Below are 24514 nucleotides of genomic sequence, written 5' to 3' on the forward strand. Positions count from 1 at the left end.
AAACACCCTATATCTGCCACTCTATCCTCCAACACATTCAATAAACCTTCAAAATACTCACTCCACCTCCTTCTCACATCACCACTACCTGTTATCACCTCCCCATTAGCCCCCTTCACTGATGTTTCCATTTGTTCCTTTGTCTTACGCACTTTATTTACCTCCTTCCAAAATATCTTTTTATTCTCCCTAAAATTTAATGAACTCTCTCACCCCAACTCTCATTTGCCCTCTTTTTCACCTCTTGCACCTTTCTCTTGACCTCCTGCCTCTTTCTTTTATACATCTCCAACTCATTTGCATTATTTCCCTGCAAAAAACCATCCAAATGCCTCTCTCTTCTCTTTCACTAATAATCTTACTTCTTCATCCCACAACTCACTACCCTTTCTAATCTGCCCACCTCCCACCTTTCTCATGCCACAACCATCTTTTGCGCAAGCCATCACTGCTTCCCTAAATACATCCCATTCCTCACCCACTCCCCTTACATCCTTTGTTCTCACCTTTTTCTATTCTGTACTCAGTCTTTCCTGGTACTTCCTCACACAAGTCTCCTTCCAAGCTCACTTACTCTCACAACTCTTTTCACCCCAACATTCTCTCTTCTTTCCTGAAAACCTCTACAAATCTTCACCTTTGCCTCCACAAGATAATGATCAGACATCCCTCCAGTTGCACCTCTTAGCACATTAACATCCAAAAGTCTCTCTTTCGCACACCTATCAATTAACACGTAATCCAATAATACTCTCTGGCCATCTCTCCTACTTACATATGTATACTTATGTATAGCTCTCTTTTTAAACCTGGTATTCCCAATCACCAGTCCTTTTTCAGCAAGCTCTTCACTATTTCCATTTACAACACTGAACACCCCGTGTACACCAATTATTCCTTCAACATATATCTATATATATATATATATATATATATATATATATATATATATATATATATTTATATAAATGAAATGTTTGAGGACGATGTGTCGTGTGATGTGGTTTGATCGAGTAAGTAATGAAAGGGTAAAAGAGATGTGAGGTAATAAAAAGTGTGGTTAAGAGATGAAAAGATGGTGTATTGAAATGGTTTGGATTTATGGAGAGAATGAGTGAGAAAGATTGACAAATAGGATATATGCATCAAAGGTGGAGGGAACAAGGAAAAGTGGGAGACCAAACTGAGGGTGGAAGGATGAAGGTAAAAGATTTTGAGTGACCGGGGCCTGAATATTCAGGAGAGTGAGAGGCATGTAAAGAATAGAGTGAATTGGAAAGATGTGGCATACTGGGGTTGATGTGCAGTCATGGACTGAACCAGGGCATGTGAAATGTTTGGGGTAAACCATGGAAAGGTCTGTGGGGTCTGGATGTGGATATAGACCTGTTTCGGTGCATTACAACAGACAGCAAGTGTGAACAAATGTGGCCTTTGTTATCTATCTTCCTGACACTAACTCGATGAAGTGGGTGGCAGCAATGCTGTTTCCTGTGGGGTTGGATGGCACCAGGAATTTATTAAAAGCAAGTATATATACATATACTTGAGTCTGTGTATGTACATGTATATGTATGTATAGGTGTATATGTTAATATGTATATGCATGTGTATGTATACGTCCATGTGTGGGTGCTTAAGTATATATGTATGTGTATACGAGTGGATGGGTGGTTCTTCGTCTGTTTCCTGGCACCATCTTACTGATGCAAGAAACGGCGATCAAGTGTAATAAAAAATATAATAATAAATATATTTTTTTCATACATATTCATCATTTCCTGCATTAGCGAGGTAGTGTTAAGAACAGAGGACTGAGCCTTAGAGGGAATATCCTCACTTAGCTCCTTTCTCTGTTACTTGTTTGGAAAATTAAAAATGCGAGGGAACAATTTCCAGCCCCCCCCTCCCTCCCCTTTTAGTCGCCTTCTATGACATGCAGGGAATATGTGGGAAGTGTTCTTTCTCCCTTATGACAGACAGAGAGACTGAGTGTGAACGAATGTGGCCTGTTCTGTCTGTTTTCCTGACACTACCTCACTGACGCAGGGATTGGCGATACTATTTCCTGTGGTGTGGGATGGCACCGGGAATGAATGAAGGCAAGTGAGTATGAAGGGACAGAGAAGGGTGACAGGTGAGGATATTCCCTCAAAGGTCCAGTCCTCTGTTCTTAACGCAACCTCGCTAATGCGGGAGATGGCGAATAGTGTGAAAGAAAGAAAGAATATACATATATATTGGGAAGGATCACAATTTTGCGCGTGATCAAGAGATTCCTATGAGTCCACGGGGAAAATGAAACACGAAAAGTTCCCAAGTGCACGTTCGTGTAATAACCACATCATCAGGGGAGACACAAGAGAGAAATATAAGTCAGTTGATATACATCGAAGACGAAGCTAGGACACCATTTGGTCAACATGTTTACCAAAAGAAGGAACAGAGAACGAGGCCAGGTAAGGATATTCCCTCAGAGGCCCAGTCCTCTGTTCTTAACGCTACCTAGCTAATGCGGGAAACGGCAAATAGTTTGAAAGAAAGAAAGATATATATATATATATATATATATATATATATATATATATATATATATATATATATATATATATATATTTTTTTTTTATTATTATTATTATTATTATTTTGCTTTGTCGCTGTCTCCCGCATCAGCAAGGTAGCGCAAGGAAACAGATGAAAGAATGTCCCAACCCGCCCACATACACATGTATATACATACATGTCCACACACGCACAATATACATACCTATACATCTCAATGTATACATATATATACACACACAGACATATACATATATACACATGTACATAATTCATACTGTCTGCCTTTATTTGTTCCCATCGCCAACTCGCCACACATGGAATAACAACCCCCTCACCCCTCATGTGTGCGAGGTAGCGCTAGGAAAAACACCAAAGGCCCCATTCGTTCACACTCAGTCTCTAGCTGTCATGTAATAATGCACCGAAACCACAGCTCCCTTTCCACATCCAGGCCCCACACGCTTTGCATGGTTTACCCCAGACGCTTCACATGCCCTGGTTCAATCCACTGACAGCACGTCGACCCCGGTATACCACATCATTCCAATTCACTCTATTCCTTGCACGCCTTTCACCCTCCTGCATGTTCAGGCCCCGATCACTCAAAATCTTTTTCACTCCATCTTTCCACCTCCAATTTGGTCTCCCACTTCTCCTCGTTCCCTCCACCTCTGACACATATATCCTTTTGGTCAATCTTTCCCCACTCATTCTCTCCATGTGACAAAACCATTTCAAAACAACCTCTTCTGCTCTCTCAACCACACTCTTTTTATTTCTACACATCTCTCTCACCCTTACATTACTTACTCGATCAAACCACCTCACACCACATATTGTCCTCAAACATCTCATTTCCAGCACATCCACCCTCCTGCGCACAACTCTATCCATAGCCCACGCCTCGCAACCATACAACATTGTTGGAACCACTATTCCTTCAAACATACCCATTTTTGCTTTCCGAGATAATATTCTCGACTTCCACACATTCTTCAAGGCTCCCAGGATTTTCGCCCCCTCCCCCACCCTATGATCCACTTGCGCTTCCATGGTTCCATCCGCTGCCAGATCCACTCCCAGATATCTAAAACACTTTACTTCCTCCAGTTTTTCTCCATTCAAACTTACCTCGTAATTGACTTGACCCTCAACCCTACTGTACCTAATAACCTTGCTCTTATTCACATTTACTCTTAACTTTCTTCTTTCACACACTTTACCAAACTCAGTCACCAGCTTCTGCAGTTTCTCACATGAATCAGCCACTAGCGCTGTATCATCAGCCAACAACAACTGACTCACTTCCCGAGCTCTCTCATCCCCAACAGATTTCATACTTGCCCCTCTTTCCAAAACTCTTGCATTCACCTCCCTAAGAACCCCATCCATAAACAAATTAAACAACCATACAGACATCACACACCTCTGCCGCAAACCTACATTCACTGAGAACCAATCACTTTCCTCTCTTCCTACACGTACACATGCCTTACATCCTCGATAAAAACTTTTAACTGCTTCTAACAACTTGCCTCCCACACCATATATTCTTAATACCTTCCACAGAGCATCTCTATCAACTCTATCATATGCCTTCTCCGGATCCATAAATGCTACATACAAATCCATTTGCTTTTCTAAGTATTTCTCACATACATTCTTCAAAGCAAACACCTGATCCACACATCCTCTACCACTTCTGAAACCACACTGCTCTTCCCCAATCTGATGCTCTGTACATGCCTTCACCCTCTCAATCAATACCCTCCCATATAATTTACCAGGAATACTCAACAAACTTATACCTCTGTAATTTGAGCACTCACTCTTATCCCCTTTGCCTTTGCACAATGGCACTATGCATGCATTCGCCAATCCTCAGGCACCTCACCATGAGTCATACATACATTAAATAACCTTACCAACCAGTCAATAATACAGTCACCCCCTTTTTTAATAAATTCCACTGCAATACCATCCAAACCTGCTGCCTTGCCGGCTTTCATCTTCTGCAAAGCTTTTACTACCTCTTCTCTGTTTACCAAATCATTTTCCCTAACCCTCTCACTTTGCACACCACTTCGACCAAAACACCCTATATCTGCCACTCTATCATCTTCAAAATACTCACTCCATCTCCTTCTCACATCACCACTACTTGTTATCACCTCCCCATTTGCGCCCTTCACTGAAGTTCCCATTTGTTCCCTTGTCTTACGCACTTTATTTACCTCCTTCCAGAACATCTTTTTATTCTCCCTAAAATTTAATGATACTCTCTCACCCCAACTCTCATTTGCCCTCTTTTTCACCTCTTGCACCTTTCTCTTGACCTCCTGTCTCTTTCTTTTATACATCTCCCACTCAATTGCATTTTTTCCCTGCAAAAATCGTCCAAATGTCTCTCTCTTCTCTTTCACTAATAATCTAGCTTCTTCATCCCACCACTCACTACCCTTTCTAATCAACCCACCTCCCACTCTTTTCATTTTTTTTTTTTTTTTTTTGCTTTGTCGCTGTCTCCCGTGTTTGCGAGGTAGCACAAGAAAACAGACGAAAGAAATGGCCCAACCCACCCCCATACACATGTATATACATACGTCCACACACGCAAATATACATACCTAAACAGCTTTCCATGGTTTACCCCAGACGCTACACATGCCTTGATTCAATCCACTGCCAGCACGTCAACCCCCGGTATACCACATCGCTCCAATTCACTCTATTCCTTGCCCTCCTTTCACCCTCCTGCATGTTCAGGCCCCGATCACACAAAATCTCTCTCACTCCATCTTTCCACCTCCAATTTGGTCTCCCTCTTCTCCTCGTTCCCTCCACCTCCGACACATATATCCTCTTGGTCAATCTTTCCTCACTCATTCTCTCCATGTGACCAAACCATTTCAAAACACCCTCTTCTGCTCTCTCAACCACACTCTTTTTATTTCCACACATCTCTCTTACCCTTACATTACTTACTCGATCAAACCACCTCACACCACACATTGTCCTCAAACATCTCATTTCCAGCACATCCATCCTCCTGCGCACAACTCTATCCATAGTCCATGCCTCGCAACCATACAACATTGTTGGAACCACTATTCCTTCAAACATACCCATTTTTGCTTTCCGAGATAATGTTCTCGACTTCCACACATTCTTCAAGGCTCCCAGAATTTTCGCCCCCTCCCCCACCCTATGATCCACTTCCGCTTCCGTGTTTCCATCCGCTGCCAGACCCACTCCCAGATATCTAAAACACTTCACTTCCTCCAGTTTTTTTCCATTCAAACTCACCTCCCAATTGAATTGACCCTCAACCCTACTGTACCTAATAACCTTGCTCTTATTCACATTTACTCTTAACTTTCTTCTTTCACACACTTTACCAAACTCAGTCACCAGCTTCTGCAGTTTCTCACATGAATCAGCCACCAGCGCTGTATCATCAGCCAACAACAACTGACTCACTTCCCGAGCTCTCTCATCCCCAACAGACTTCATACTTGCCCCTCTTTCCAAAACTCTTGCATTCACCTCCCTAACAACCCCATCCATAAACAAATTAAACAACCATGGAGACATCACACATCCCTGCCGCAAACCTACATTCACTGAGAACCAATCACTTTCCTCTCTTCCTACACGTACACATGCCTTACATCCTCGATAAAAACTTTTCACTGCTTCTAACAACTTGCCTCCCACACCATATATTCTTAATACCTTCCACAGAGCATCTCTATCAACTCTATCATATGCCTTCTCCAGATCCATAAATGCTACATACAAATCCATTTGCTTTTCTAAGTATTTCTCACTTACATTCTTCAAAGCAAACACCTGATCCACACATCCTCTACCACTTCTGAAACCACACTGCTCTTCCCCAATCTGATGCTCTGTACATGCCTTCACCCTCTCAATCAATACCCTCCCATATAATTTGCCAGGAATACTCAACAAACTTATACCTCTGTATTTTGAGCACTCACTCTTATCCCCTTTGCCTTTGTACAATGGCACTATGCACACATTCCGCCAATCCTCAGGCACCTCACCATGAGTCATACATACATTAAATAACCTTACCAACCAGTCAACAATACATTCACCCCCTTTTTTAATAAATTCCACTGCATTACCATCCAAACCTGCTGCCTTGCTGGCTTTCATCTTCCGCAAAGCTTTTACTACCTCTTCTCTCTTTACCAAATCATTTTCCCTAACCCTCGCACTTTGCACACCACCTCGACCAAAACACCCTATATCTGCCACTCTATCATCAAACACATTCAACAAACCTTCAAAATACTCACTCCATCTCCTTCTCACATCACCACTACTTGTTATCACCTCCCCATTTGCGCCCTTCACTGAAGTTCCCATTTGCTCCCTTGTCTTACGCACTTTATTTACCTCCTTCCAGAACATCTTTTTATTCTCCCTAAAATTTAATGATACTCTCTCACCCCATCTCTCATTTGCCCTTTTTTTCACCTCTTGCACCTTTCTCTTGACCTCCTGTCTCTTTCTTTTATACGTCTCCCACTCAATTTCATTTTTTCCCTGCAAAAATCGTCCAAATGCCTCTCTCTTCTCTTTCACTAATACTCTTACTTCTTCATCCCACCACTCACTACCCTTTCTAATCAACCCAACTCCCACTCTTCTCATGCCACAAGCATCTTTTGCGCAATCCATCACTGATTCCCTAAATACATCCCATTCCTCCCCCACTCCCCTTACTTCCATTGTTCTCACCTTTTTCCATTCTGTACTCAGTCTCTCCTGGTACTTCCTCACACAAGTCTCCTTCCCAAGCTCACTTACTCTCACCACCCTCTTCACCCCAACATTTACTCTTCTTTTCTGGAAACCCATACAAATCTTCACCTTAGCCTCCACAAGATAATGATCAGACATCCCTTCAGTTGCACCTCTCAGCACATTAACATCCAAAAGTCTCTCTTTCGCGCGCCTGTCAATTAACACATAATCCAATAACGCTCTCTGGCCATCTCTCCTACTTACATAAGTATACTTATGTATATCTCGCTTTTTAAACCGGGTATTCCCAATCATCAGTCCTTTTTCAGCACATAAATCTACAAGCTCTTCACCATTTCCATTTACAACACTGAACACCCCATGTATACCAATTATTCCCTCGATTGCCACATTACTCACCTTTGCATTCAAATCACCCAACACTATAACCCGGTCTCGTGCATCAAAACCACTAACACACTCATTCAGCTGCTCCCAAAACACTTGCCTCTCATGATCTTTCTTCTCATATATGTATATATATATATATATATATATATATATATATATATATATATATATATATATCTTTTCTTCTTCTTTCAAACTATTCGCCATTTCCCGCGTTAGCGAGGTAGCGTTAAGAACAGAGAACTGGGCCTTTGAGGGAATATCCTCACCTGGCCCCCTTCTCTGTTCCTTCTTTTGGAAAAATAAAAAAAAAATAATGAGAGGGGAGGATTTCCAGCCCCCCGCTCCCTCCCCTTTTAGTCGCCTTCTACGACACGCAGGGAATACGTGGGAAGTATTCTTTCTCCCCTATCCCCAGGGATATATATATATATATATATATATATATATATATATATATATATATATATACATATATATAACGTAAGGGTAAGTGAGATGTGTGGAAATAAAAAGAGTGTGGTTGAGAGAGCAGAAGAGGGTGTTTTGAAATGGTTTGGTCACATGGAGAGAATGAGTGAGGAAAGATTGACCAAGAGGATATATGTGTCGGAGGTGGAGGGAACGAGGAGAAGAGGGAGACCAAATTGGAGGTGGAAAGATGGAGTGAAAAAGATTTTGTGTGATTGGGGCCTGAACATGCAGGAGGCTGAAAGGAGGGCAAGGAATAGAGTGAATTGGAGCGATGTCGTATACTGGGGTTGACGTGCTGTCAGTGGATTGAATCAAGGCATGTGAAGCGTCTGGGGTAAACCATGGAAAGCTGTGTAGGTATGTATATTTGAGTGTGTGGACGTATGTATATACATGTGTATGGGGGTGGGTTGGGCCATTTCTTTCATCTGTTTCCTTGCGCTACCTCGCAAACACGGGAGACAGCAAAAAAAAAAAAAAAAAAAAAAAAAAAAATATATATATATATATATATATATATATATATATATATATATATATATATATATATATATATATATATATTTTTATACTATTCGTCATTTCCTGCGTTAGCAAGGTAGCGTTAAGAACAGAGGACTGGACCTTTGAGGGAACATCCTCACCTGGCCCCTTCACTGTTCCTTCTTTTGGAAAATTAAAAAAAAAAAAAAACTGAGAGGGGAGGATTTCCAGCCCCCTGCTCCCTTCCATTTTAGTCGCCTTCTACGACATGCAGGGAATACGTGGGAAGTATTTTTTCTCCCCTATCCCCAGGAAATATTTTTTTTTTTTTTTTTTTGCTTTGTCGCTGTCTCCCGCGTTTGCGAAGTAGCGCAAGGAAACAGACGAAAGAAATTGCCCAACCCACCCCCATACACATGTATATACATACGTCCACACACGCAATATACATACCTACACAGCTTTCCATGGTTTACCCCAGACGCTTCACATGCCTTGATTCAATCCACTGACAGCACGTCAACCCCGGTATACCACATAGCTCCAATTCACTCTATTCCTTGCCCTCCTTTCACCCTCCTGCATGTTCAGGCCCCGATCACACAAAATCTTTTTCACTCCATCTTTCCACCTCCAATTTGGTCTCCCTCTTCTCCTCGTTCCCTCCACCTCCGACACATATATTCTCTTGGTCAATCTTTCCTCACTCATTCTCTCCATGTGCCCAAACCATTTCAAAACACCCTCTTCTGCTCTCTCAACCACGCTCTTTTTATTTCCACACATCTCTCTCACCCTTACATTACTTACTCGATCAAACCACCTCACAACACACATTGCCCTCAAACATCTCATTTCCAGCACATCCATCCTCCTGCGCACAACTCTATCCATAGCCCACGTCTCGCAACCATACAACATTGTTGGAACCACTATTCCTTCAAACATACCCATTTTTGCTTTCCGAGATAATGTTCTCGACTTCCACACATTCTTCAAGGCTCCCAGGATTTTCGCCCCCTCCCCCACGCTATGATTCACTTCCGCTTCCATGGTTCCATCCGCTGCCAGATCCACTCCCAGATATCTAAAACACTTTACTTCCTCCAGTTTTTCTCCATTCAAACTTACCTCCCAATTGACTTGACCCTCAACCCTACTGTACCTGATGACCTTGCTCTTCTTCACATTTACTCTTAACTTTCTTCTTTCACACACTTTACCAAACTCAGTCACTAGCTTCTGCAGTTTCTCACATGAATCAGCCACCAGCGCTGTATCATCAGCGAACAACAACTGACTCACTTCCCAAGCTCTCTCATCCCCAACAGACTGCATACTTGCCCCTCTTTCCAAAACTCTTGCATTCACCTCCCTAACAACCCCATCCATAAACAAATTAAACAACCATGGAGACATCACACACCCCTGCGCAAACCTACATTCACTGAGAACCAATCACTTTCCTCTCTTCCTACACGTACACACACACACACACACACATATATATATATATATATATATATATATATATATATATATATATATATATATATATATATATATATATGTGTGTGTGTGTGTGGAAGGTATTAAGAATATATGGTGTGGGAGGCAAGTTGTTAGAAGCAGTGAAAAGTTTTTATCGAGGATGTAAGGCATGGAGGTGGAAAGATGGAGTGAAAAAGATTTTGAGTGATCAGGGCCTGAACATGCAGGAGGGTGAAAGGCATGTAAGGAATAGAGTGAATTGGAACGATGTGGTAAACCAGGGTCGATGAGCTGTCAATGGATTGAACCAGGGCTTGTGAAGAGTCTACGGTAAACCATGGAAAGTTCAATGAGGCCTGGATGAGGAAAGGGAGCTGTGGTGTCTGTGCATTATACATGAAAGCTAGAGACTGAGTATGAATGAATGTGGCCTTTGTTGTCTTTTCCTAGCACTACCTCGCGCACATGTGGGGGAAAGGGGTTGTTATTTCATGTGTGGCGGAGTGGCGACGGGAATGAATAAGGGCAGACAGTATGAATTATGTACATGTGTATATATGTATATGTGTGTGTGTGTGTGTGTGTGTGTGTCTTTGTGTGTGTGTGTATATATATATATATATATATATATATATATATATATATATATATATATATATATATATATATATATATATATATATCTTACTTTCTTTCATACCATTCGCCATTTCCCGCGTTAGCGAGGTAGCGTTAAGAACAGAGGACTGGGCCTTTGAGGGAATATCCTCATCTGGCCCCCTTGAGATGTATAGGTATGTATATTTGCGTGTGTGAGCATGTATGTATATACATGTGTATGTGAGTGGGTTGAGCCATTCTTTTGTCTGTTTACTTGCGCTACCTTGCTAACGCAGGAGACAGCAACAAAGCAAAATAAATAAAAAAATAAATATATATAGGTAGTATGTTTGAGGAAAGGAACCTGAATGTTTTGGCTCTGAGTGAGACGATGCTCAAGTGTAAAGGGGAAGAGTGGTTTGGGAATGTTTTGGGAGTAAAATCAGGGGTTGGTGAGAGGATAAGAGCAAGGGAAGGAGTAGCAATACTCCTGAAACAGGAGTGGTGGGAATATGTGATAGAGTGTAAGAAAGTAAACTCTACATTGATATGGGTAAAAGTGAAAGTGGATGGAGAGAGATGGGTGATTATTGGTGCCTATGCACCTGGGTATGAGAAAAAAGATCATAAGAGGCAAGTGTATTGGGAGCAGCTGAGTGAGTGTGTTAGTAGTTTTGATGCATGAGACCGGGTTACAGTGATGGGTGATTTGAATGCAAAGGTGAGTAATGTGGCAGTTGAGGGAATAATTGGTGTACATGGGGTGTTTAGTGTTGTAAATGGAAATGGTGAAGATTTGTGTAGATTTGTGTGCTGAAAAAGGACTGGTTATTGGGAATACTTGGTTTAAAAAGAAAGATATACATAAGTATACATATGTAAGTAGGAGAGATGGCCAGAGAGTGTTGTTGGATTACATGTTAATTGATAGGCACGTGAAAGAGAGACTTTTGGATGTTAATGTGCAGAGAGCTGCAACTGGAGGGATGTCTGATCATTATCTTGTGGAGGGGAAGGTGAAGATTTGTAGAGGTTTTCAGAAAAGAAGAGAGAAGGTTGGGGTGAAGAGAGTGGTGAGAGTAAGTGGGCTTGGAAAGGAGGCTTGTGTGAGGAAGTACCAGGAGAGACTGAGTGCAGAATGGAAAAAGGTGAGAGCAAATGACGGAGGGGAGTGGGGGAGGAATGCAATGTATTTTAGAAAGTACTGATGGCATGCACAAAAGATGCTTGTGGCATGAGAAGCGTGGGAGGTGGGCAGATTAGAAAGGGTAGTGAGCTGTGGGATGAAGAATTGAGATTGTTAGTGAAAGAGAGGAGAGAGGCATTTGGACGATTTTTGCAGGGAAATAGTGCAGATGAATGGAAGATGTATAAAAGAAAGAGGCAGGAGGTCAAGAGAAAGGTGCAAGAGGTGAAAAAGAGGGCAAATGAGAGTTGAAAGAATATCATTAGATTTCAGGGAGGATAAAAAGCTGTTTTGGAAGGAAGTAAATAAAGTGCGTAAGACAAGAGAACATATTGGGAACATCAGTGAAGGAGGTTAATGGGGAGGTAATAACAAGAAGTGGTGATGTGAGATGGAGATGAAGGGAGTATTTTGAAGGTTTGTTGAATGTGTTGTATGACTGAGTGGCAGATATAGGCTGTTTTGGTCGAGGTGGTGTGTGAAGTGAGAAGGTTAGAGAAAACGATTTGGTAAACAGAGAAAAGGCAGTAAAAGCTTTGCGAAAGATGAAAGCTGGCAAGGCAGGACATTTGGATGGTATCGCAGTGGAATTTATCAAAAAAGGGGGTGACCGTGTTGTTGACAGGTTGGTAAGGATACTTAATGTATGTATGGTTCATGGTGAAGTGCCTGAGGATTGGTGGAATGCAGGCATAGTGCCATTGTACAAAGGCAAAGGGAATAAAAGTGAGTGTTCAAATTACAGAGGTATAAGTTCGTTGAGTATTCCTGGGAAATTATATGGGAGGGTATTGATTGAGAGGGTGAAAGCATGTACAGAGAATCAGATTGGGGAAGAGCAGTGTGGTTTCAGAAGTGGTAGAGGATGTGTGGATCAGGTGTTTGCTTTGAAGAATGTATGTGAGAAATACTTAGAAAAGCACATGGATTTGTATGTAGCATTTATGGATCTGGAGAAGGCATATGATAGAGTTGATAGGGATGCTCTGTGGAAGGTATTAAGAGTTAATGGTGCGGGAGACATGTTCCTTGAAGCAGTGAAAAGTTTTTATCGATGATGTAAGGCATGTGTACGAGTAGGAAGAGAGGAAAGTGACTGGTTTTCAGTGAATGCTGGTTTGCAGCAGGGGTGCATGATGTCTCCATGGCTGTTTAATTTGTTTATGGAAGGGGTATTTAGGGAGGTAAATGCAAAGAGTTTTGGAGAGAGGGGCAAGTATGAAGTCTGTTGTGGATGAGAGAGCTTGGGAAGTGTCAGTTGTTGTTCGCTGATGATACAGTGTGGTAGCTGATTCGGGTGAGAAAATGCAAAAGCTGGTGACTGAGTTTGGTAAAGTGTGTGAAAGAAGAAAGCTGAGAATAAATGTGAATAAGAGGAAGGTTATTCGGTACAGTAGGGTTGAAAAACAAGTCAACTGGGAGGTAAGTTTGAATGGAGAAAATGGAGTGGATTTGGCAGCGGATGGAACCATGGAAGTGTAGGTGAGTCACTGGGTGGGGGAGGGAGCAAAAGTTCTGGGAGTATTGAAAAATGTGTGGAAGGCGAGAACATTATCTCGGAAAGCAAAAATGGGTATGTTTGAAGGAATAGTGGTTCTAACAATGTTATATGGATGCAAAGTGTGGGCTATACATAGTGTTGTGTGGAGAAGGTTGGTTGTGATCGAAATGAGATGTTTGAGGACAATATGTGGTGTGAGGAGGTTTGATCGAGTAAGTTATGAATGGGTAAGAGAGATGTGTGGTGATAAAAAGAGTGAGGCTGAGAGAGCAGAAGAGGGTGCTTTGAAATGGTTTGGTCACATGGAGAGAATGAGTGAGGAAAGATTGACAAAGAGGATTGACATGCGGGGAAGGGGGATTGTCATTTCATGTGTGGTGGGGTGGCGACGGGATTGAATAAAGGCAGCAAGTATGAATTATGTACATGTGTATATATGTATATGTCTGTGTATGTATATATATGCATATGTTGAAATGTATAGGTATGGATAGGTGCGTGTGGAGATGTGTATGTATATACATGCGTATGTGGGTGGGTTGGGCTATTCTTTCGTTTGTTTCCTTGCACTACCTTGCTAACGTGGGAGACAGCAACAAAGTATAATGATAATAATTTTTTTTTTTTTTTTTTGCTTTGTCGCTGTCTCCCGCATTTGCGAGGTAGCGCAAGGAAATAGACGAAAGAAAATGGCCCAACCCACCCCCATACACATGTATACACATACGTCCACACACGCAAATATACATAACTACACAGCTTTCCATGGTTTACCCCAGACGCTTCACATGCCCTGATTCAATCCACTGACAGCACGTCAACCCCGGTATACCACATCGCTCCAATTCACTCTATTCCTTGCCCTCCAATCACCCTCCTGCATGTTCAGGCCCCGATCACACAAAATCTCTCTCACTCCATCTTTCCACCTCCACTTTGGTCTCCCTCTTCTCCTCGTTCCCTCCACCTCCGACACATATATCCTCTTGGTCAATCTTTCCTCACTCATTCTCTCCATGTGCCCAAACCATTTCAAAACACCCTCTTCTGCTCTCTCAACCACGCTCTTTTTATTTCCACACATCTCTCTTACCCTTACGTTACTTACTCAATCAAACCACCTCACACCACACATTGTCCTTAAACATCTCATTTCCAGCACATCCATCCTCCTGCGCACCACTCTATCCACAGCCCACGCCTCGCAACCATACAACATTGTTGGAACCACTATTCCTTCAAACATACCCATTTTTGCTTTCCGAGATAATGTTCTCGACTTCCACACATTCTTCAAGGCTCCCAGAATTTTCGCCCCCTCCCCCATCCTATGATCCACTTCCGCTTCCATGGTTCCATCCGCTGCCAGATCCACTTCCAGATATCAAAAACACTTTACTTCCTGCAGTTTTTCTCCATTCAAACTCACCTCCCAATTGACTTGACCCTCAACCCTACTGTACCTAATAACCTTGCTCTTATTCACATTTACTCTTAACTTTCTTCTTTCACACACTTTACCAAACTCAGTCACCAGCTTCTGCAGTTTCTCACATGAATCAGCCACCAGCGCTGTATCATCAGCGAACAACAACTGACTCACTTCCCAAGCTCTCTCATCCCCAACAGACTTCATACTTGCCCCTCTTTCCAAAACTCTTGCATTCACCTCCCTAACAACCCCATCCATAAACAAATTAAACAACCATGCAGACATCACACACCCCTGCCGCAAACCTACATTCAATGAGAACCAATCACTTTCCTCTCTTCCTACACGTACACATGCCTTACATCCTTGATAAAAACTTTTCACTGCTTCTAACAACTTGCCTCCCACACCATATATTCTTAATACCTTCCACAGAGCATCTCTATCAACTCTATCATATGCCTTCTCCAGATCCATAAATGCTACTTACAAATCCATTTGCTTTTCTAAGTATTTCTCATATACATTCTTCAAAGCAAACACCTGATCCACACATCCTCTATATATATATATATATATACATATATATATATATATATATATATATATATATATATATATATATTTTTTTTTCTTTGCTTTGTCGGTCTCCCGCGTTTGCGAGGTAGCACAAGGAAACAGACGAAAGAAATGGCCCAACCCACCCCCATACACATGCCTTGATTCAATCCACTGACAGCACGTCAACCCCGGTTTACCACATCGATCCAATTCACTCTATTCTTTGCCCTCCTTTCACCCTCCTGCATGTTCAGGCCCCGATCACACAAAATCTTTTTCACTCCATCTTTCCACCTCCAATTTGGTCTCCCTCTTCTCCTCGTTTCCTCCACCTTCGACACATATATCCTCTTGGTCAATCTTTCCTCACTCATTCTCTCCATGTGACCAAACCATTTCAAAACACCCTCTTCTGCTCTCTCAACCACGCTCTTTTTATTTCCACACATCTCTCTTACCCTTACGTTACTTACTCGATCAAACCACCTCACACCACACATTGTCCTCAAACATCTCATTTCCAGCACATCCATCCTCCTGCGCACAACTCTATCCATAGTCCACGCCTCACAACCATACAACATTGTTGGAACCACTATTCCTTCAAACATACCCATTTTTGTTTTCCGAGATAATGTTCTCGACTTCCACACATTCTTCAAGGCTCCCAGAATTTTCGCCCCCTCCCCCACCCTATGATCCACTTCCGCTTCCATGGTTCCATCCGCTGCCAGATCCACTCCCAGATATCTAAAACACTTCACTTCCTCCAGTTTTTCTCCATTCAAACTCACCTCCCAATTGAATTGACCCTCAACCCTACTGTACCTAATAACCTTGCTCTTATTCACATTTACTCTTAACTTTCTTCTTTCACACACTTTACCAAACTCAGTCACCAGCTTCTGCAGTTTCTCACATGAATCAGCCACCAGCGCTGTATCATCAGCGAACAAAAACTGACTCACTTCCCAAGCTCTCTCATCCCCAACAGACTTCATACTTGCCCCTCTTTCCAAAACTCTTGCATTCACCTCCCTAACAACCCCATCCATAAACAAATTAAACAACCATGGAGACATCACACACCCCTGCCGCAAACCTACATTCACTGAGAACCAATCACTTTCCTCTCTTCCTACACGTACACATGCCTTACATCCTCGATAAAAACTTTTCACTGCTTCTAACAACTTGCCTCCCACACCATATATTCTTAATACCTTCCACAGAGCATCTCTATCAACTCTATCATATGCCTTCTCCAGATCCACAAATGCTACATACAAATCCATTTGCTTCTCTAAGTATTTCTCACATACATTCTTCAAAGCAAACACCTGATCCACACATCCTCTACCACTTCTGAAACCACACCGCTCTTCCCCAATCTGATGCCCTGCCTTTACCCTCTCAATCAACACCCTCCCACACAATATATATATATATATATATATATATATATATATATATATATATATATATATATATATATACTCTCTCACCCCAACTCTCATTTACCCTTTTTTTCACCTCTTGCACCTTTCTCTTGACCTCCTGTCTCTTTCTTTTATACGTCTCCCACTCAACTGCATTTTTTCCCTGCCAAAATCGTCCAAATGCCTCTCTCTTCTCTTTCACTAATACTCTTACTTCTTCATCCCACCACTCACTACCCTATTTAATCAACCCACCTCCCACTCTTCTCATGCCACAAGCATCTTTTGCGCAAGATGTTCTGGAAGGGGGTAAATAAAGTGCGTAAGACAAGGGAGCAAATGGGAACTTCAGTGAAGGGCGCAAATGGGGAGGTGATAACAAGTAGTGGTGATGTGAGAAGGAGATGGAGTGAGTATTTTGAAGGTTTGTTGAATGTGTTTGATGATAGAGTGGCAGATATAGGGTGTTTTGGTCGAGGTGGTGTGCAAAGTGAGAGGGTTAGGGAAAATGATTTGGTAAACAGAGAAGAGGTAGTAAAAGCTTTGCGGAAGATGAAAGCCGGCAAGGCAGCAGGTTTGGATGGTATTGCAGTGGAATTTATTAAAAAAGGGGGTGACTGTATTGTTGACTGGTTGGTAAGGTTATTTAATGTATGTATGACTCACGGTGAGGTGCCTGAGGATTGGCGGAATGCGTGCATAGTGCCATTGTACAAAGGCAAAGGGGATAAGAGTGAGTGCTCAAATTACAGAGGTATAAGTTTGTTGAGTATTCCTGGTAAATTATATGGGAGGGTATTGATTGAGAGGGTGAAGGCATGTACAGAGCATCAGATTGGGGAAGAGCAGTGTGGTTTCAGAAGTGGTAGAGGATGTGTGGATCAGGTGTTTGCTTTGAAGAATGTATGTGAGAAATACTTAGAGAAGCAAATGGATTTGTATGTAGCATTTATGGATCTGGAGAAGGCATAAGATAGAGTTGATAGAGATGCTCTGTGGAAGGTATTAAGAATATATGGTGTGGGAGGCAAGTTGTTAGAAGCAGTGAAAAGTTTTTATCGAGGATGTAAGGCATGTGTACGTGTAGGAAGAGAGGAAAGTGATTGGTTCTCAGTGAATGTAGGTTTGCGGCAGGGGTGTGTGATGTCTCCATGGTTGTTTAATTTGTTTATGGATGGGGTTGTTAGGGAGGTGAATGCAAGAGTTTTGGAAAGAGGGGCAAGTATGTAGTCTGTTGGGGATGAGAGAGCTTGGGAAGTGAGTCAGTTGTTGTTCGCTGATGATACAGCGCTGGTGGCTGATTCATGTGAGAAACTGCAGAAGCTGGTGACTGAGTTTGGTAAAGTGTGTGAAAGAAGAAAGTTAAGAGTAAATGTGAATAAGAGCAAGGTTATTAGGTACAGTAGGGTTGAGGGTCAAGTCAATTGGGAGGTGAGTTTGAATGGAGAAAAACTGGAGGAAGTGAAGTGTTTTAGATATCTGGGAGTGGATCTGGCAGCGGATGGAACCATGGAAGCGGAAGTGGATCATAGGGTGGGGGAGGGGGCGAAAATTCTGGGAGCCTTGAAGAATGTGTGGAAGTCGAGAACATTATCTCGGAAAGCAAAAATGGGTATGTTTGAAGGAATAGTGGTTCCAACAATGTTGTATGGTTGCGAGGCGTGGGCTATGGATAGAGTTGTGCGCAGGAGGATGGATGTGCTGGAAATGAGATGTTTGAGGACAATGTGTGGTGTGAGGTGGTTTGATCGAGTAAGTAACGTAAGGGTAAGAGAGATGTGTGGAAATAAAAAGAGCGTGGTTGAGAGAGCAGAAGAGGGTGTTTTTAAATGGTTTGGGCACATGGAAAGAATGAGTGAGGAAAGATTGACCAAGAGGATATATGTGTCGGAGGTGGAGGGAACGAGAAGTGGGAGACCAAATTGGAGGTGGAAAGATGGAGTGAAAAAGATTTTGTGTGATCAGGGCCTGAACATGCAGGAGGGTGAAAGGAGGGCAAGGAATAGAGTGAATTGGATCGATGTGGTATACCGGGGTTGACGTGCTGTCAGTGGATTGAATCAGGGCATGTGAAGCGTCTGGGGTAAACCATGGAAAGCTGTGTAGGTATGTATATTTGCGTGTGTGGACGTATGTATATACATGTGTATGGGGGTGGGTTGGGCCATTTCTTTCGTCTGTTTCCTTGCGCTACCTCGCAAACGCGGGAGACAGCGACAAAGCATAAAAAAAAAAAATATATATATATATATATATATATATATATATATATATATACATATATATATATATATTTTTTTTTCATACTATTCGCCATTTCCCGCGTTTGCGAGGTAGCGTTAAGAACAGAGGACTGGGCCTTAGAGGGAAAATCCTCACCTGGCCCCCTTCTCTGTTCCTTCTTTTGGAAAATTAAAAAAAAAATGAGAGGGGAGGATTTCCAGCCACCCGCTCCCTCCCCTTTTAGTCGCCTTCTACCACACGCAGGGAATACGTGGGAAGTATTCTTTCTCCCCTATCCCCATATGTATATATATATATATATATATATATATATATATATATATATATATATATTTTTCATATATTTTATATATATATATATATATATATATATATATATATATATATATATATATATATATATGTGTATTTTTTTTTTTTTTTTCAAAAGAAGGAACAGAGAAGGGGGCCAGATGAGGATATTCCCTCAAAGGCCCAGTCCTCTGTTCTTATCGCTACCTCGCTAACGCGGGAAATGGCGAATCGTATGAAAGATATATATATATATATATATATATATATATATATATATATATATATATATATATATATATTACTTAAAACAGGGTATTAGACCTCCTCCAACTTCCAAGCCAGCCACAATACACAATGGAGGAAAAAAGCTCCCATCCATCTCACATTTTAACATTTACTTGTGGATTTCCCCCCCCCCCCCCATAAACACATTACTGACAAAATTATTTGTTCTGTAATAACAATACACCCTAAATAAGTAACCCCTTCACCAACCAGTCCAAAATTTTACAACACCAAACATATATCCATCTGGAACTAAACATCCGAAACACGTAAGAGTTACAGATTCTTGTGTGCATTATGGACTCCAGCCATCTCTTCAAAGAATCAAACCACGGCTGAATATATTACAGAACTCTCACGCCCAATATGCAGCTTCCTCGCTGAACATGTAACCTCAATTGTCCTGCATTTACCCAACAAACACACCAGCACATATCACCTGTGGTGGTCGTGTCGAAAGTCCTTTGACAGAAAGGTATGATATATATATATATATATATATATATATATATATATATATATATATATATATATATATATATATATATATATAATTAGATCCAGAAAGGCTTTCAAAGTTTCTATATGGAGTTGTCACTTCTTTTCCAACATGCATGTGCTGAATATTGTTCTTAGCGAAATTTCACCATTATCATGCGCCTCATTAGTTCATAAAATCCGTGTAAGGTACCTACATTGTTATCTGCCCAGAGTTAAGCCTGTTTCATTGACGTTTTCCGGTGTAGAACCTATTGTATGTTTTCAACACCTATCTTGCTGGAGTAAACACACCACTCCAGCTGACCCTGACAGCTCACCAACCTCCACTATCTCCACCTCATATTCCCCTAAATCAACCAATTCTGTAACATTCTAATGCATTTGTTAGAAAGATCATAATAACAATTAGTTGATACATTGGATAGTGATAAAACCTGCTTACTTAGACTGGTTATCTTCTTTTAGTTTCAAGAAAATATAAAATTAATTATTGTTCAAGTCACATCTAGGACGATCGGAAGTAAACACCGACTTAGTTTAGAAACAAAATATTTTGATTTTAGTATTTTTCATTTTGTACGTTAACATTCCTGGTCTCGTTATATCATTCACTAACAAAGTTATCGGAGTTTAATGAAAAAACAAAATTCATGAAGTTTCAGAGATTTTTCTTGTTGAGTTTAAGATGTGCGCTTTACGTACAAATGAGCAATATACTGGGCCTGATGAAATAATTATTCCCGTGACCGTAAATGACATGTATGGTACACATGAGGGCCTTAATATCGTATTGGCTTGCACCATTATTGTCCTTTATCGAGGCCGAGGCTGTTACGTAGAGGGTGGCAGCACTCGCAAGAGGCATCTATGGTGGCAGTTTTTACCGCATATAAGTGGCCGGACTGTGTAGGGTATAGTGCCGGTTGTCACAGTATAACGTCAACCTGAAGCTCCATCGCCCCACTAAACCTTACCAGGTCTTGTATGGTGAAGGACGTTATCGTGCTGGTTTATATCTGTGCCAAGCTTTAAAGGTTTGTAATTACCCCGGAGATAAGAAGTACCGACTGGTCTACTGATGAGAAATGTAAGATCATGGTGTGGCCGAGGTGTCACCATGAGGCACCACCTTAACCTGGCTCAGGCTGGGAACTTTTAGCGGCATCATCAACCCAATCGTTCCTGAGTATTCCGACGTGACTTAAAACCCAGCTGATGACTTTGCTACCTTTCAGGTGAAGGTAATGTGAATGTACCAAAGGAACGGTGGTAAGATGGGGTGCTATCTAAAGCATCCATGCGGCACCGGGCCTCAGGCAAAATGATCACAGACTAATGAACTAACCCAAGCGCATCTTGCAACACCTTTGGGATAACAATAATTTCTCTTTGGATGGAGCAGTCGTCTTAAGTCACAACTTCACTATTACGTTCCTTACAATAAAGGCAATCCATGATGCTCCTGTATAAAACTAATGAGTGGCATCCGTGAGGTACACGACAGTCTTGGGCATTGGTCTTAGGAAGTTGGGCACATTCCATAACCGTCTCAGTCTCCTGAGCTGAGCGGGTCTTCACAACTGTCTTCATTACTTAGTAAGGCCCAGGGAAGTGAGCGTCAGGGCCTTGACCATTAATGCTGTGACAACCTCATGTGTAGGAAAGATTGCTGCTTCCATGACGTAGAATCGAGCAGGAAGCAGTGCGGTCAGTTGAGCCCACTTGATGACCTCGTGACAAGGGGGAAACCTTAGTCAACACACGTTGCAAGGTATTTTGACCTAACCTCTAGCCGCCAGGGCACATTGTCAGTCAAAAAAATGTCAGTTCTTATTGAGACGAGTGAAATGTGCTAAAAATCTTGTTAAAAAATTCATATTTTTCAACATCTGTGCCTGTAACTTGCTCAATTCTTTATCGTTCGTATTTAGTTATGAAATAATTTTGATTTTTTATCTACTTCGAAACAGGGGGTTGCGATGTTGTTTCCTGTGGGGCGGGGTAGCGCCGAAATGGATAAAGGCAAGCAAGTATGAATATGCACATGTGTATATATGTATATGTCTGTGTATGTGTATATGAGTGGATGGGCCATTTTTCGGAAGTTTTCTGGCGCTACCTTGCTAACGCGGGAAACAGGAATTACATATAATATAATATATATATATATATATATATATATATATATATATATATATATATATATATATATATATATATATGTGTGTGTGTGTGCGTGTGTGTGTGTGTGTGTGTGGTTGCGAGGCGTGGGCTATGGATAGAGTTGTGCGGGGGAGGGTGGATGTGCTGGAAATGAGATTTTTGAGGACAATATGTGGTGTGAGGTGGTTTGATCGAGTAAGTAATGTAAGGGTAAGAGAGATGTGTGGAAATAAAAAGAGCGTGGTTGAGAGAGCAGAAGAGGGTGTTTTGAAATGGTTTGGGCACATGGAGAGAAAGAGTAAGGAAAGATTGACCAAGAGGATATATGTGTCGCAGGTGGAGGGAACGAGGAGAGGTGGGAGACCAAACTGGAGGTGGAAAGATAGAGTGAAAAAGATTTTGAGTGATCGGGGCCTGAACATGCAGGAGGGTGAAAGGCGGGCAGGGAATAGAGTGAATTGGATCGATGTGGTATACCGGGGTCGACGTGCTGTCAATGGATTGAATCAGGGCATGTGAAGCGTCAGGGGTAAACCATGGAAAGTTCTGTGGGGCCTGGATGTGGAAAGGGAGCTGTGGTTTCGGGCATTATTACATGACAGCTAGAGACTGAGTGTGAACGAATGGGGTCTTTGTTGTCCTTTCCTAGCGCTACCTCGCACACATGAGGGGGGAGGGGGGTGTTATTCCATGTGTGGCGAGGTGGCGATGGGAATTAATAAAGGCAGACTATGAATTATGTACATGTGTATATATGTATATGTCTGTGTGTGTATATATATGTGTACATTGAGATGTATAGGTATGTATATTTGCGTGTGTGGACGTGTATGTATATACATGTGTATGGGGGTGGGTTGGGCCATTTCTTTCGTCTGTTTCCTTGCGCTACCTCGCAAACGCGGGAGACAGCGACAAAGCAAAATGATAAAATAATATATATATATATATATATATATATATATATATATATATATATATATATATATATATATATATATATATATATATTATTAATCATACTTTGTCGCTGTCTCCCGCATTAGCGAGGTAGCACAAGGAAACACGAAATAATGGACCAACCCACCCACATACACTTGTATATACATACACGACAACACACGCACATATAAATACCTATACATCTCAAAGTGTATATATATATATATATATATATATATATATATATATATATACATACATAATAGACTGCCCTTACTCATCCTCCTCCCCCCGCATGTGCACGAGGTATCGCTAGAAGACAACAAAGGCCACATTCGTTCACACTCAGTCTCTAGCTGTCATGTATAATGCACCGAAACCACAGCTCCCTTTCCACATCCAGGCCCCACAAAACTTTCCATGGTTTAACCAGGACCTATCACATGCCCTGGTTCAATCCATTGACAGCACGTCGACCCCGGTATACCACATTGTTCCAATTCACCCTCCTGCATGTTCAGGCCCCGATGGCTCAAAATCTTTTTCACTCCATCCTTCCACCTCCACTTTGGTCTCCCACTTCTCGTTCCCTCCACCTCTGACACATATATCCTCTTTGTCAATCTTTCCTCACTCATTCTTTGTGGCCAAACCATTTCAAAACACCCTCTTCTGCTCTCTCAACCACACTCTTTTTATTACCACACATCTCTCTTACCCTTCCGTTACTTACTCGATCAAACCACCTCACACCACATATTGTCCTCAAACATTTCATTTCCAACACATCCATCCTCCTCCGCACAACCCTATCTATAGCTCATGCCTCACAATTGTATAATATTGTTGGAACCATTGTTCCTTCAAACATACCCATTTTTGCTTTCCGATATAACGTTCTTGCCTTCCACACATTCTTCAACTCTCTCAGAACTTTCGCCCCGTACCCCAACCTGTGACTCACTTTCGCTTCTATGGTTCCATCTGATGCTAAATCCATTGCCAGACATCGAAAACACCTCACCTACTCAAGTTTTTCTCCAATCAAACTTACTTCCCAGTTGACTTGTCCCTCAACCCTACTGAACCTAATAGCCTTCCTCTTATTCACATTTACTCAGCTTTCTTCTTTCACACACTTTATCAAACTCAGTCACCAACTT

At 41.7% G+C, this 24514-nt stretch overlaps 1 protein-coding gene across 1 annotated transcript in view; it reads right to left on the reverse strand.

The window, feature by feature from the left end:
- The window catches only part of alpha-Man-IIa (alpha-mannosidase 2), a 148723-nt gene extending 128142 nt beyond the window's left edge, over positions 1–20581 (reverse strand). Inside the window, exon 1 of the mRNA XM_071657753.1 lies at positions 20441–20581. The gene's annotated coding sequence lies outside the window, so the exon portion shown is untranslated. The remainder of the gene's footprint in view (positions 1–20440) is intronic.
- Between the last annotated feature and the right edge of the window lie 3933 nt (positions 20582–24514).

Source organism: Panulirus ornatus, chromosome 65, assembly GCF_036320965.1.
Source record: "Panulirus ornatus isolate Po-2019 chromosome 65, ASM3632096v1, whole genome shotgun sequence".
Classification (NCBI taxonomy): domain Eukaryota; kingdom Metazoa; phylum Arthropoda; class Malacostraca; order Decapoda; family Palinuridae; genus Panulirus; species Panulirus ornatus.